The sequence below is a fragment of the Corvus brachyrhynchos genome, unplaced genomic scaffold, assembly GCF_000691975.1.
Source record: "Corvus brachyrhynchos isolate BGI_N302 unplaced genomic scaffold, ASM69197v1 scaffold152, whole genome shotgun sequence".
Lineage (NCBI taxonomy): Eukaryota > Metazoa > Chordata > Aves > Passeriformes > Corvidae > Corvus > Corvus brachyrhynchos.
In genome coordinates this window covers 3,277,749-3,294,862 of record NW_008237447.1, presented here as the reverse complement: position 1 = coordinate 3,294,862, position 17,114 = coordinate 3,277,749, and positions in this window count along the sequence as shown.

Sequence of the window (17,114 nt, the reverse complement as noted above, 5' to 3'; positions counted from 1 at the left end):
CTGGATATTTTACCACACTCTTCTGACTGCACACTGATTATATTTTTACAGCTCTCACGGCCTTTGGAACAGCAAGAGTGAAAACTCTGAGCTGTTCTTTATCACTTTACTGATCCAAATTTATTTCCTGGTCCTTCTTTTTCATTAGTGGTACATTCATGTTACTTTTTTCCATGTCTACGATCTGATTTAATAAAAGATTTTTCCTCTACCTGCAAAGTGGAGGATGTTCCTCTTGCATTGCAACAGGAATTTAATCAGTCACAGAATAGTTTAAGTTGGGATAGACCTCGGGAGTCATCTGGTCTAACTCCTGGTCGAAACATGTTCAGTCGTGCAGCTGTTGTCACAGATACGTGGAACTAGACACTAAAAATGTCTGTATGTTTTTATTCTACATTTGAAGTAAAAATAATTTATAATCCCTGGAATTAAATGAAATAATCAGCTGCTATATCAGAAAATGCTTTGACCGAGCTCCTGAATTTCAGTCAGGTGAATGGAGTGAACAAAGCTCTGAATCTGACTATCTGCTGAAAACTGTCTTCTGTAATCATAGATTTGTTAATAATTCTGGAGGTCACTCTTAAGCACAAATGGATAGGATAAGTATTAGTGTGTTAGAACTAAATCTATCATTATTGCTTTCAGCTATAAGGAGGAGGTGGGATTTTTAATTTTTTATTGTTGTTAGCTAACTGGTTCTAATTTATGAGTGAAAAACAGAAGGAACTTTTTCAGAAAAGTTCTTGTTTTCATTTTCTATTTTTTCCTGTTTCTGTAGTTGAGTTGAAAACTCCTCAGGAAGAAGGTGAGTTCCTGTGTTTTTGGTTTGGTTTGGGATTTGTTTTTTTGGGGTTTTTTTCTGAGTTTTTTACTAGATGAGCTCTGAATACAGATATAACTTATAGAGTACAGAAACTGCAGACAGAGTAACTCAGGCACATTATGCTGATGTGGCTGCAGATGGCAACTTCTGAAAGCCTTGTGGGCATGGGAGAATATTGAATCTAACTTGAAATGCATTTACTCAGGCCCTTGTTATAGGGGTTCTGCAACCTGTTTGTAGTCAGTGGTGCTGCTGTCACTTGTTTGTGAGAGCAGACAGTGCCAGAGGTTGGGGAAGCACATGGCCTTGCTCTCAGAGTGAGCAGCTTTCTCCTGACTGCTGTGTGCAGTAATTGGAAAAAAACAGCAATGTGCCCATTCTGAGCAGCCTCCCTGACAAATTCCAGTGGCATCTCAGGAGTCAGGGATTTTCAGCTTTGACTCCTTAATGATGAATGTCTTACCAGTGGTGATGAGGGAAGAATCAATAATGCAGCCACCTGAGTTTCAGGTGTGAGTCAGCTGCCAGTGGGGTGCAGTTCTTTGCAGGCTGTCCTTGGAATTATTGCATTGCCAAGTATGAAAAATTCTTATCAGGAAGTTTGATATGGATTTTACCTACTTTATTGGCTCCTTGTTGTTTCACTCATAATTTCCTTTAGGAGTGGTGTTTGGCATTTTTGGGAATATGTACTTCTAGGGCTTAGTGATTTCAAGCAATATTGTTAAACTGCTTTTCCTATTTTAATTTTGGTGTGTATATACATGAAAATAGGTGCCTAAAAGTTTTGGGTAAAACTCTGAAGTTCTCAAGTTGTTTATAACTAAGTAAAAGATGCTAATAACTTTGTGGGTTTTTCTTGTCTTTGTAATAGACTTACTGTGGAGTAGTTTTTTTCTGCTAAATACAATGAACTGTGAAATTTTGTATGATTTTATTACTTTCTACATCTGTATTCTTCCTTCTGCTTTTCCTCCTTTTTACTGTTTTTGCTGGATAAATGCCTCTTATTCATGTTTTCTAAATATTTAGTTTATTGAAGTCTTTTAGCACAGAGGAAGATGTAGAAATATTACAGCAGGAAATAATGCATACATGTTATGCTGCCTGTGCCCAATGATATTTTAAAAAATGGAAACACAGACACTTCCATACTGAGTCAATCCATGGATTTCTGTAGTCTCATATGCTTCCCGTGGCAGTCGCCAACGGGTTACAAGGTGGCCAAATAACATAGCTCACCTAAGAGTTTACATTTATGGGATGAAGAAAATTCTATTAGTAATAGTTCATGCTGGACTTGGGGCAGAGGGATTCTATGTTATACCCTGAAGCATGAGACTTAATTACTCTTACAATCATTGTCTTTGCTTACAAAGCTGCCACTGTTTATCATCAGAAAATTATCCAACCCTTTTAAAAAAGCAGCTTTAATATTTGTCTCAATGAACTTTCACAGCAGTTAACTCCATAAATTAATTAAACACTGCCTTGGAAATTGGCTCCTTTTTGCAGTTGAAAGTTTAGCATGATTTCATAGAAGCAGATTTTTCACACTCGGGGAATAAAGTTCAAAAGAAATTGGATAGTTTAACTATGCACTTCATTATTTTATTATACTTTTTTCCCAGTTGATAAATTAATTGACAAATTACATGCAGTAACATCCTCCCGTACCCCCCCCCAGCCCCTCACCTTTTTTTTGGACCATTTCAGTCCAAAATTAAATATGCAAAAAGTCTGTAAATTGTAGTAATCTTGTGACTGGTCTTAAGCTGCTGTATTACTGATACCATATTTATAATCTGTCAAAAGTATGTTCTTCTAAAGCTAAAACTTGATAGTTAACCTTCAATCAAATTCAGCAAATTCACTGAGTTAATTAACATCATCTTAAACATCTCCTGTTTGCGGATGCCAAAAGTTTCAGGTTGTGTGCTATTTTCGTTTGTTTTTCTCATGTTAGTATCAATTTGTATTTATGAGACACGGTGTAGATTATATCTGATAGCTATTCAGTGTTCCTGATATTAACTGTAATGCATGGTATAAAATATTTTTCAGATTAAAGATGTGAGGAGAGGTTAGTATGGGTTTTTGTGAGAGTAAAGTACATCCCAGCTATGGTTAAGTACAATGAAGGAATTTAGGTGCTGATTAAATCCACAAAGAGGACTGAAGCCACAACAGAAATTGGTTTTGGCTACATCAGTTCTTTCATTAAACTCTCCACGTAGTTTGAAATGACTGGCATAAAAGGGGAGGGGGAGGCACAAGTGCTTGGGGGTTGGACAGAGGAAAGGAACGTTCACTCAGATTTATGGTCACTGAATTCAGAATGGCCCCAGTATAAAAAGGCTTAATGTTAAAAAAATGTATGATGTCAAGATGATTATCTTCTGCTATTTAATTCTCCTTATTATTATTATACCTTTATGTCTTTAATGTCTTCTCCAGTGCTTTGAGCTTCATGTTTTTAAATTACCTGGGATTATTGTTAATATAGATTTTCATGGAATTTTGATGACTGTGCACTCAGCATGCTGCTAAGCTTGAAGAGGACCTTCATCTGTCTTTCTTACATATAATTAAATATGTATAAAAGACCCTGTGTTCCTCCACAGCAGGTGCTTTAACCCTTCCAAAAATCTCATAACAAAGAGTTTTCTACACTTGAATGAGCTATGCAGCTTTTAGAGATTGAATTCCTTGATAAAACTACATGCCACTTCTCAATAACTACATCCCTGAATTTTACGGTGGAAGTATGAAATGGCGTGTGGCATTTTTGGGAGTAAAATCATGGCATTGACAGCCAGTGATCGCCTTCCTGGAGGTTCCCTTTTAGCTGAGCTGGTTTCCAGCATAAGTGATGTGAGCAGCAGCTCAACCATGTGTGATACCTGTCAAGAGACAGACAATCTTATGGCTGCTTGCTCAGTTTCTTAGAGGTTCCATTTCATTGTTTTTCTTCTATCACCTTTGTGAGGTGGCTGTTTGCTGTGACAGTGTTGGTGGTATATTGATTCCCAGACCTTACTGTGTGAGTCATCACTTTGTCTGGCTTGCAAGTCTTTGAAGAAATTGGGTTTATTCGCCATGAATATTCTCTCTGATAACATTTCTCGGTTAATTTGTTTTATCAGTAGTCTGTAATGTACAATAATCATCCATCTTGGCCGCTAAGTATATAATAATATGTGCATGTGACTACTGATAATTGCAGCATTACAGGATGCTGAAAAATGCAATTTCACCTAGCCAAGGTTGATATCAGATTATATGGGTTACTCTAGGGCTATTTCTTTTTTTCCATTAATTTTTCCTAAATCACTGTTATTTTTCTTTCAGTAATCTAATGGTATAATTATTGCTTGATTCATAGTTTACTAAAGTCAATAGAAATATCCCTGTCATATTCAGTGGGTATTAGACTTTTTTAGCCTGCATTTGCTTCTTACATGCATACTTTTTGTTAAAATACTTTCTCATTTGTTCATGCTGCACAGGCCAATTTTTTTTTTTCCTTCTTACCCTTTCTCTTTGAACGTCAGATTACAGTTCTGATTGAAAAACCTATAAAGTCAATTAAAGACTGGTTGTTTTCTTTTGCTTAGAGGACAAAACAAAAAGTAACAGAAAACTTCCATCATTAAAGGAAACAAAATGCTAGACTCATAGAAGGAAAACATATGTTGACTAAAAATGGTAGTTTTCAACAAATTAATGTATATATTCATATGATTTATTGTAGAGGGATTTGTTCATTGCCTCCAACAAATTCTCTGATCAACTCTCATTGAGATGTACTTTATTGGTATGTTACATATTTCAGCTTATGTAGAGGAATTCTTGGTAGTGGAGGTATCTCTGGAACTGTTTGCCATATGATGAAATATGGAAGGTCATGCAATGTTGCCTCTGTGCAAATGATATTTCTGTTCCTAGTTACTGTATTAGAAACTCAGAATAAAAAAATACTGAGTCTGATGCAGATTTAGCACTTCCATGTTTGCCATAAGTTGTCCTAGAGCCCAAATATTTATACTTGTGTTACTTTCTGGTTGACAGCTTCTCACAAAACTGATACCGGCATTTTATCTTGAGTGACATTTTTTTTGTCGGCATTCTTTTTGTTTCTTTGAAGGGAATCTAATTTGAACTTGCAGTTTTAAACAATATTCAGCTTAGAGTACTTGTTTCTCAGTGTTGCTTGGTAGACAATATGCTGACTGTAGAAGCTGTTTTGTTTATCTTCTTGAAACTATTGTTATGAACTGAAACTTGTCAAAATAATGGTTAACCAAAGAAAATACCATGGTAATTTCTCTCTTTTGTATGTATACTTCAGTTGTGGGTTAAAGCAGACAGAGAAGGAAGGTGGAATAAAATAGTCTTCAGCTAACGTTTGTGTAGGTTTCAGAAATTCTACTTCGAAGCATCTTTTTTTCCATGTTACTCTTTTTATCCCGGAGCTACTTTTTTCCTTACTGGGAATCAGTACTAAAATATATGAGAATGCATTTCACTGTTAACGTGCTGCCTGGCAGTTTAACCAGGTATTTATGTGGTTCTCCAGGGAGGCTTTGCAATCACCTGGTTCTGGCATGAGTGAGCTGACAGCAGAACCAAAGGTGGGTATTTTCAAGATTGCTTGGATACTGCCACAGAGCACTGTGGTTGCTGCAGCGTAGGTCAGGCTTCACAGTGAAATGAGGGAGAAATTAGAAATATTTATCTTTCATGTGTTAACAGGCAGGGTGTCAAGGTGCTGTGTCTGTCTTGATCCATTCCCTGACTTCAGAACAACATCATCAAACTTGGTTTAGGTATTTAGTTTTCGTCAGTCGGTTCTTAGGCAGACCTGCTGCACGTATTCAGAACACCAATGGTTCACCTTATTATAATTATTATTTGCCTGTTTTCAGAACATCACTTATGAGTTGTACTAAGGTGATGGTCAAAAACTAAACTGGATATACAAAATAATATTTCCAAAAGTATAATTTTAGCTGTAAAGATTCCTGGTTAACTAGAAAGATATAAGGCTGGGATTTGCCTGAATGACACAGTCTTACTCTCCTCCTTCAAAAAGCAAGCAAAACAAGTAATCAAAAGTTTAAACAGTTAATTTCTGTTGTATGCAGAACAAGTTATGGCACTACAGTATTTGCTTTGTCTTTTTTACTGTTACATGTACAATTTGATCACGTGCTTCACAAAGTTCAGTTTTATAGCACTGTTAATAAATTATTCAGTTATTCATACTAAACTTGCAGACACTATTTTTGCCTTGCCAGTGGGAATGGCTGTAATCATTTGATAATCTGATTGTGCTCTTTCCGTGCTTTCCCAATTGTAATCATGTGCTTAAGTTATAAAATAATAAAAACAAGAAGAGAATTTGCTGAAGGAAGTCCTAATGAATATGAATAGAAATATCAGAAGGTAGCACCTTTTCTGGTGCTAAAGCATTTTTTTCATTCAAATGACATATATGGCTCTTGTAACAGGACAGCATTTTTTTTATTTTAAAAGTGATGAAGGGAATTGGAAAGTTAGCTTTTGCCATGGTAAAAGCATAACAAAACATCTCTGAAACACAACTGGACAAAATAATGTTCTAAAAGTTCATTTTTTGACACTCTTGGAGCTCATCAATCCAAAGTATTGTTTTCCTTTATTTAAATAATTCTAACATACAGGTTCTTTGCCGCTGTTTAGTTGTAAATCTAATAATATGATTGAAATTGCTCGATAATCTGTCTCAAGCTTTTCTTCATTTCTGATTCACTGTGTCTATTATTAAACCCAGCTGTTGATGTTTTTGAACAAACTGATTTCTGAATTAACTCTGCATTGTGTTCTATAATAATGCCACTTCTGAATTATCATGGGCTGCTCCCAATTTACTTTTAGATAATTAAAGGCTGTCTTTATTTCTATCCAAGTTGCCTGTTTTATTTCCCAGAACACAAGGATGTGATTTCATTCATGCTGCTCTAGGGGGTCTGAAGTTGATAATCATTTTTCTACATCTGCCCTCATCAGTGTCATCTTCCAATATCTGATGCTCCAGCATTTTTCCTTGGCTTTACTCATTAGCATTCACAGAGTTGGTGTTATGTTGTGCTAGTCTGCCACAAGCCATTCCCTATTGTTTTCCTGAGAACTCTGTAGAGGAGCTGTGGAGTAGTCTTATTCCTAGAGTACATTCCTCTTTTTTTTTATTACCTTTTGTTCACATAAACTCTTCTTTTCCTTTCAAAATTAGTGATAACTTAAAGTCATGCATTACCTAAATATTTAAATAGATTTTGTATGAATTAATTTGAGCATCACTGGTTTCTTTGTAGTGTGTCCCATGTATGGTGCATATACTAATTACTAAATTAAATTTAAAGACTTTAAAATCAAGACCTCAATATTATATATTTTGGATAACTGATTCATGTGCTTCTCATCTCTGCAAATAAAAATAATATCTTTTTCTTGCTTTAAAAAAAAAATCAGTTAAGCTAGCCAAACACAAAAAAACTCCAACGAAGATGGACTTCAAATAAAAATACTGACCTGTGACATGTTTCAGTGGGAGGTCATACATAATATTTAACTTCCTTCTTCCATCAAAGCATGTCATTGCTAAATGCAATAGGAAGACTCTCTCACAAAAATTTAAAAAAGAAAAAAAAAAGGAAAAAGTAAAGGATTACAGTAAACCCCCATGACAATTTAAAAGAATTATCTTGTTTATCCCCACTAAGGTTCACTTTAGGACATTCTATGCTCTTAATAGTCTTTTTAAAATTAGTGCTGACCTCAGTTTCTGAGAGTTGTATATATTTCTCCTTGGCAAGAGCAAGAATTTTAATCTGATCCTGCAGCTTTTTCCCTTGATGACGTAAAATTCTTCTCCATTTGCTAATTGAGATCTTTGTGGACTTGTTTCTTCCATTTATTATTCTTTCGAGGGATTCTTGTGGTTCTTTTCAGTGTAGTAGTAAACCTGAGCAATGGACCTGGATAACAGTGATCCTCACTTTACTAATCAATAGGATTAATGAAACAGGGTGTGAATTTGGTGTCCGAGGTGTACCTATTTGCTTAAAAATGTAGTGGCAAGATCTTTCATGTTAGTGTTGCTTTCACAGAGCAACTGCTTTTACCTACTTGATTTTAAAGGTTGGGCTCGATGATCTCAGAGGTCTTTTCCCACCTAAATGGTTCTGGGATTTCACTTAGCTCTGTATGAGTAGATTAAACCTTTGCACTACTTGCCAGTGGGTTTTCTGTTTACTTCCTTGCTTTCTTTGTAGGACTTTCCTCTATTATCCCTCAAGAGGCAGCACTGTTAGGATGCTGTGTAAAATTTTCAGGCAAGTGCTGAGGCCCGCTTAACAAAAACATGTGTCTTATTTATGATGCGTCAAATTACTGTTCTGAGAGTAGACCTTTTAGGTTGCATTCAGCCTTTAATTTGACTGAATTTAAATAGCATAAAACGCCTTTTAGTTGGAACTTGGCTTGCATATTACATCTCTCATTTCAATGAAAAACATTCAGATGCAAATACGGTTTGTTTGGACTGAGTACAAATGCCACTATCATGACTGATGAAGGCTTTTGATCACACATCTACAAACTGAAACCTTAAAAAGGAAGAGGCTATTTGGACTGGCATCTGCAGTGCCATGAATTATTTAGTTCCCATTATTCATAAATCTCTTTGAAGAGAAGGCGTATGAGGTTTTTAAGGCGGAGTAGTCATAGTTGTATTGCCAGTTTCTATTTATGCTGTGACTGCATGTGCAAACTTCTTCTAAACTGCAAGGATTGTGCTGAATGGGAATTTTTTTAGCATCAGGAATGGCCCTGAAAGGCTTCTTTGGTTTCCTGGGATAAGAATGGGGATGTTCTGTTGTTACCGTCTTCTTTAGTGGGCTCCAAGAGGTGTGCAAGGTAAGAACACGTCTACACAGTTTGGTGAGCTATCCATTTAGTTGCTAAGGACTTGGTTGACTCTTGCAAGGCACGTGTTTACAGCTGGAGTTTGTGCTGTGCTCATTCACTGAACTTCAAGTGTCTTTGGGCTGTGCACTGACAGCCAGGCAAAAGTAGCAACACCACCCTCCTCTTTGCGTGATTTCGCACAGTATCTTTTATTGAGCAATGTCTGTGTTAGTAATGCGTGGTATTCCAAAATATTTCCTCCCTTTCCAGTGGTGATCGAAGCTAAACACTGTATATAAACACTATTCTGCTCTAAAGGGAGTCTGAGGACTTGTTTAGCTCAGTGTAATTGTGTAATAATGTTATCTAGAAGATGCACACTGGCAGAGATGTCAAGGGACAAGTTAGAAATACCCAATAGTGACTTGTTTATTTGCCTTGCAGACTAGTTTGGTGTCTGGGAGAGTGAGGGGTAAGGGTGTGGGTGTGTGTCTGGTTTTGGGATTTGTTTGTTTGCTTTTCAGTAGGATTTCAGATTGCATTACTGAGGAATACCTTGAGTAATGATTTGTCTGGCATGTGTCCTTCCAGGGCGTTATAGAGCTCACATTGTGAGTCAAAGTACTGTGAAGACTCAACATGCAGCTGCTGTACAGTTCAGAAAAGTACAGGATTCACAAATCATTTCTTTACCATAACACATTCATCATTGTAGGCATAGTAAGAATAGTTTCATTCCTAAGTCTTAATTAAGAGGATTACCCGAAGAATCACATCATTTTCTGTAAATAATCATTCTGACTATACTGAGTCTTTAATTTCTTGAAATGATCTTTTTTTTATATTATTCAAAAGTTTCTTGAAAGTATTCCATCTTGTCATCTTTCCATATTGTAGTTTTTCATTTTCAATTGACTATACAATTGACTGGGTTTTTTTTAATTTTTCTTGTTGACTTTGAAGAACTGGTATTTTTGGTCATCTATAATTTTCAATTCATCTTATTATATGAACTTGCTCCCTGTCCTAGACTCAGTTTTTAAAGATCCTGTGCTACATACAAGCCACAATCCTTCAGTCTTTTCTTTTTCATTCCACCAAAGCAGCAGAACTTGTAGAATGCTGTTTTTCTCCCTTCATTTGTTTCTAGCAGTCATTCAGAAGCTCATGTTTGGTGCTGCATCTACAGTGGTCCATGGACCATTTTTTGATGTGTCTGTGTGCCAGCTACTTGTGCTGACTACACTTTCATCATGAGTATACACCCTGCTAAAGATGTTCTCTAATAAGTCCTTATTTTGATGGCTCTCAGGCAAAACTGAGCTCTTCATTGAATGTGTCTGGTCTGGTTTTGAGCTATGGCCAATGTGTACGTCTGCTGTAAACCCAGATCAGTTCTTAAATGATTCTTGCCTACAAACAGTTTCAGAACAGTGGCAGTATAATTCAAGGAGAAATAGAAGTGTGTTTAATGCTCAGATCGAATCAAAGTGGGGCTTATGTCAATATTAAAACTATAATATTTGGAATAATGATAGCTTTTTTGAAACTTTCATTTGTAAGCTCTTTAAACAGTGTTTGAAGTTCTGAATTTAATATTTCTTTTTTATTTTTCTGTTTGAAAAACATAATGGCTGTTTTATGAGTTTTCATATTCTGAATATCCAGGTATATGCTTGTAGATTCTGGTATTCATTCCCCCAGCTCATTTTAATGATTGTCTTGTGTTTCTTTATACAAGAAGAGAGTGGTGTGGGGTTGAAGTCTTAAATCTCGGATTGTGAATTGCTAAAATTTGTGAGTTTTCAGCTGTATTTCTCCTAACTGTGGGAAACTTGTAGAATATCTGACAGTATTAGTTTGGATATTCAACACAAGTATACATATATATTTAAAACTTTAGCATAAGACTAGAACTGTATACAAGAAATGAAATGGTGTTGGTTTTGTTTTGTTTGGGTTTTTTTTTTATGAGTAGTTGATTGCTAAGTTAATGCATATAGTCAGGTGAAATTTCAGATATGTGATGTAAAATGGTGTAAGGTTAAAAAGATAAATAGCAAGGATGAAATTTATCTCTGGAACGTGCATTCCTATAAAAATAATTCCTTATTTACATGTCTCGCCCAAGCTACAAAAGTAAGTCTTGCCAAGGCAGCTTTTTACCTTAACAGCACTAGCAGGCATCACATTTGGTATTGGCTGACAAAATGGAGTGGGGCTGAGTCTTTTCTGTTTCCAGCACTGGAGTCCTGTGTTGTAAAGCCATGTACAGAGAAAAAGATAGTAGTTAGCCTTATTTTTAGGCATGGTTATGAGTAGCAGATGATAAATTGCAGTCAAATATTTGGACATTGGGTATGGCATGCATTCTTAATGGGGTTCTTTTACAGTTTGTCTGTGTTTCTTGAACTGTTAAAAAAATGTAGAAAAAAACAACAGTAAAACACATTAAAAAATGCAAGAGGTTGTTTTGTTTGTTTGTTTTGAGGATTTTTTTAAATTAATGTTACTTCACTAATAGCATTATGATAGAGTTGACAGATTCACCTTATGTTCCCCATTATCCAAACTGGAATAGATGCTATAAATAAATCATATAGAATTCAATCTTTATTTGTGCCATGCTTCTGAGGATAAATGACAAAGTGTATGTTTGAAATGGAGTCATTTGACTGTGGTTAATACTGTTTTGGTGTAAGGGTTGGTTTTTTTGGGTTTTTTTTGTATTTAGGGGTCTTTAAAAAATACCATGTTTGGTTTGCTAATAAATCTGAAATTCCAGTTCTTCAGTCATAGAAGTGCTTAGATTTAGGTCACAGATGTCCATTTAAACCTAAGAAAATCTCAGTTGCTCTGCACTGAGTTTATGATGGTATTTTTTAACCAGTCTTATCACTTACCTAAGTTTGTCTCTTAGTATCTGGAAAAGTCTAAATTGAAAATATTTGGGGAATAAAAAAATCTTATTTTTCTATTTAAGGTTTTTGTCTGCCCTTTAAGACGTGCTTGTTTCCACATGCTTCAAGCATTGCCCCAGTGGCCCCTAATGCATAGATTAACCTTGTTTAAGAAAGCATTTCATACAGATGATCTGTATGGTTGTGATGTAATACTTCTTATACAGAGATACCAAGGGCTATACTCAAAAAAAAAAAAAAAAAAAAAAAAAAAAAAGAAAAGGGAAAGTAACCATGCAAAAACCACCAGCTGCCTTTTCAAAACCATCTTAGAGCTTCCAGTAGATGATTTAGTTGTAAGCAGAGGTAACATAAGGATAACCCCAGCTGTTTGTCTGCCTGCATAGCTTCTTGCTCTGGATTATATGTTTTGTTGGAGTTGGTTTTTTGTTTTTTGGTTTTTTTGGGTTTTTTTTGTTTGTTTTTTTTGTTAGTTAGTTGGTTTATTTGTTTTGGTTTTTGGTGTTGTTTTGGTTGGGGTTTTCGTTTGTTTGTTTTTTGGTTTTGTTGTTGTTGTTGTTTGGTTGGGGTTTTTTTAATTTCATTTCATGAAGGTTGCATTGGAACTTATTTTCAAATACAAGAACCCTTAAACTTTTGTGGGTTATCAGACCTGTGGACTGTGACTAGAAAGAAATGCATATAGGCATAGTAGACCCAGGAAGTTTCTATTTGTAATAACGTAGGTTAGCATCTACTTTATCAAAAAACAAACCTACAATGATACATGAATGTCACAGGTTTCTCTTGGGTTGAGCAAAAATGAACAAGGCACAGTTTGAGGTATTTTGCATGTATTGATCTGCAGATATGAAAAGAAGCAAAAGCTCACTGCTTACAGCTGCTTGTGCCCCACCACAGTTACCTGATGACAATTTGTTTGCTAAGTGTTTCCAAAGAGGATCTTTTTCTTTCTCTTTATTCTGGAGACCTGACAAAAACACAGAAGCTGGGCGAGTTTGTGTGTATGCACGTTCTGTATGACTAACAATTTTGATAGCTTTTTTGAGGGGATGAATATATATCAAAGCTTTTCAAATATTTAAGTTTTGAAATAACAGTGAGAGAGATCTGAGAGCAAAACTGAGGACTTGTATCTCTGCCTGACACTACCCTGCTTACAGCCTTGTGGAGTGCTTAATTCTACTACTCCAGAGTTGTCTTTATACATACTTCTTAAACATTCTGTTACCTTGGTAAAATGAAATATAAAAATTGTGTTTACTCTTCTTCATTAACTAAATTATTGATATGGAAGTGAAATTTCTGTGATGTTTTATGGAAACCCGGCTTATGATAAAATTGCTAAGTTGCAACTTGCATTGCATGTAGAAGTTACGTGTCCAGCTGTATTAAAACATGCATAAAGTTGGCATTTTGGGACAGACAAATAGTCTTATCTCAGTGCTTTTAGGAGGAGCCTTTAGGGCATGATTATATTTATCTTCTCTTTTCACTATACAGTAATATATTGTGTTATGTGTTTCCAGCTGCTAATGTGAATCAGCTACAGCTGGAATCCTGAACTCTAGTTATGTTTAGATTATAAGATGCTTCTGCTGATCTCCATCATGCCAGTCATAATGAGTATTGAGAACAAAATTACTATATTTATACCCTAATTTTCAGAAAGAAAATGGAGCTGTGTGTTTTTCCGTATTTTGTGATTAGTATTGCATAATAAATGTTATTGCATGTGATAATCTAGTCACAGTTTTAAAACTGAGGAAGGCAATAAAGTGCAAGTTGGAAAACTCACATTGATAAAGTTTAGATTATTTTTAAGCACTGAAGAGAAATAATAAATCTTCAGGTTTGTGAAGAGTTACATTAAAGAAGTATATATTCTGTAATTTGAACTCCTGGAAGGTATGAGAAGGGTGAAGGAATTGCACCAGTGTCCTACATATGATGGTTAAGTTATATACCAGCAAAACAATTTACCACTGAGAGGGACAACTGTGCACTGAAAGAGGTGACCTGCAGAGATTTTGAAGTCCCCATCACCAAAGGTTTTAACTATATATTAGGCAATCTGTTAGGAGGGGGTCTAAAGATAACTCACGATGCTTCAAACCCACAGGATGCAGTAGCTGACATTCTCATAACCCTTCCAATTTGCATTTTTTTCCCTTTTTCAATCGTATCTTCAGGACTATTTTATGTTTCTGAGGGAAATTACCCAGTGTCATTTTAGGAACTTGTGTTGTAGACAGAGTGATGCAGAGATAGAACACATAATAAATAAAATAAAAGCAGGTCACGTGTTTGAATTCCATTTGGTTGCATATGCATGACTGCACAGATTTTTAGTGGTTATATAAATAAAGAGAGGAAGGCTTTTCTAGGAATATAGGGATTCTCATTATATCTGCAAATGCCACTATCTGATATTTTAGGAATCTCCTTGAGAAGAGTGTGCAGAACTTATGTATAGAAATAATATTCACTATAAAATGCAAAAGCATAGTAGTCAAGGCAATCAAGTGAAAGATCAGAAAGTCAGAAGTAAACAAATGTATCTATGCCAGTGTATCTAGGGGTTTTTTTAAACTAGATCCCAAGCTAAAAGAACTCCCAAGATGTCGTGTTTCTGTGTCATCTGTTGGTCACTCTTCAAGTCTAAGCAGCAATGTCTTCCCGAATTCAGGAGACTCAAATTCCCATCATGAATTTCAGGTGATGGTGGTGATTTGTTTCTCCTTCAGTGGCTTTTGGAAAAGGCTGGTTTTGAAAAGGAGGGTGGGAAGGACTCTGCATTGCAGCACATGTGGGTGTCTTTGTTTGAATGGGTCTCTAGTCTGTGAGAGCCTAATAATTTGCATTATTTTCTGGAGGAAATGATCCTGCTAAGGCCTTCTGTCACACAGGGGAGCTTTTCCAGTCAGAGATTCAGAGCTGGCATTTAGGTGACCTAAATGATCAGTGGTAATCCGTCAGTTTATCCAAAGGGAAAAAATGCAGTTGTTGTCATCATCATCATAATCCTAAAATTAAAAAGAAAATTCTAAATTTAGGCAGCGTAAGAATACCTAGGGTTCTTTTAAAAACTGGAAATCTGGATTACATGTTGGATGTGTTGAGGAGCAGAGCTGCATGGTCTTTTTTGTTGTTGTTGGGGTTTGTTTGTTGTTTTTTTCCTTTTATTTTGTGGGGTGGGTTTTTTTTTTTTTTTGCTGCTTCTCTAATCGTTTTTCATAGTCCATGATCATAAGAGATTTAAGGCTGGAGTAAAAATACAGATGAATAAATGAGTTCATCTGACTGATGATGTGTTAATTTTTTTATTGAAGATGAGAGGACCTCCAGAATTGCTGGAACTGTAGGTTACTGTGTTTGGGAGAAAAGCAATGAAATGTACTTTATGAATGGGACTTTCATCTTGTTTTTTTCTTGAATAGAATATTTAGTCATTATGGCATTTAAATATTATATTGTTTGTTCCTCGATCTGTGATCTTAGTGTATCCAATAGGTGAAATGATAACGAGACTGACCTCAAACCTTTCACTTTCCTTTTTCTTTCCCCTTATTTTTTGAAATAAAAGGTTAGGTTTGCTGGATATCTGGGGGAAATACTGTTTCCCTTTTTTTATTTTTATTGAGTTATTGAGGTAATTGGACGGATGTGGTTTTCTCCAAAGACAAAAGACAAAACTCCAAATCGAATAATAAATCATATATAAGAGAAAAATAAAATAAAAGCTATATCAAATCTGTCTAAAAGTGTCTACAAAATTGAACAGTGTAGAGACGGCTGAGTGTGGAGAAAATATTGAACAACTTGTAGCCACCATTTATCAAAGAATGTAATTTAACCATTGTTGGCATACAAAAAGCAAGAAGTCAGTTGTATCACAGAAAATAAAGCACAATATATTGATATTTGAGAGCAAGGGTATATTACGATTTTTGAAATTTGAATCTAGGTTTTTACATTCAGGCAATGATTTTTAAAAAGATTGTTTCAGCAGCACGGCTATGGCAGGATTACTTTTCTGATTTAAAAATGCCCTAAAAACATCAGCTCTGTGAAATTTAGTTGCCACGATGGAGCACCTGGCACAGTTTTCCTCCCCTTTCTGGATCTCTCATAGTGGGACTCCCCTGAGATCACTGACCTTGAGTTGTTGCTGTTCTGTGATCCCCTCACTCACAGACCTTTCCCTGGCGGCCAGCTCTTTTGTTTTACATATGCTGTGACCTCAAGAGCCTTCAGAAAATATAATACTGTTTAACCTTCTAGAGAACATAGAAGAGATTTATTTCTCAGCCTTACCTAGAAATCTAGTAGCTCTGTCATGCCTTTCAACCTGACTTCTGAAAATATGGTCTTTCTTCCTACTTTGTCTTTCTTCTCTGGTCTTTAAAAATTTTCCTTAAATTCCAAAAAGGTCACTGTTCACACTTTGCTGTAGTATGCCTCCTCTTCCAGAATAATTTTCCTAAGAAAGACAAGACAGAGTGACTAAAGATAAATGCCCTTATAAATGTTCGTTTTTTTACAGATATCCCTGAACATAGGGAAATATCAGAAGTCATTTTTCCTTTTTTAAGTTTACTGATTGGCTTCTTACTTTAGACAAAGTATACCAGTCATATACAGCAAATTCCAGATTTTAGGTTGCATTGTGCTCAAAAATTATTACTGGCCAGTCCTAAACCATTTTATTTGTATTAAGGAAGTTTCAAATCAGTTTCCTGGTATACTAGTATATGCATATACTACTTTGAGGTGAGGTAGACTCACTGCCTTGAAGAGTTTGTTTCTTTTGTCAGCAAGCTAGGAAGTTTAGGTGGGGAAAAATATAACGTATTATGTGAAATGTGGATAAATCATCTGACTTGCTGAAGATTTAAAGCAAAAGTGGATTCTTTAACTGTAATGTTGTTTGTTGGAACCTACAGGTCTTTTGTCACTGACATCAGTGGCATAAAAAGCTGAGTTTTCCCATATCGGGTGCTCCAACCAAGATCTCAGCTTCCCTCTGCTAAATTTCAGTCTTGATGATGCTCATTCGAAACATTTATCTATGCTTGTCTTCTATGGCTGTTCATGTAATAATAATAGGTGGGTAAAATTTTTCAAACATAGTGGATATAGGTTGAAAATTGTCTTCTCTTTACAGAGTGACAAAAAGAGTAAAGAGGGAAGAGAGGAAAATTCTTTCACCTTTGAAAAAATGAAAAACTCACCTCGATCTTAGCAGTGAAAGGGAATTTTCCCTCATGCTAGGTATCAAAAAGATGGAAACAGCTCCAGCTAGTTGCCTTCTGTAGGCAGAATTATATTTTGAAAGACTATTTTCAGCTAATTTGGCTGTTGTGCAGTTTGAACTTTACGAATTGACTTGTAATTGGACCATGCTGTCAATG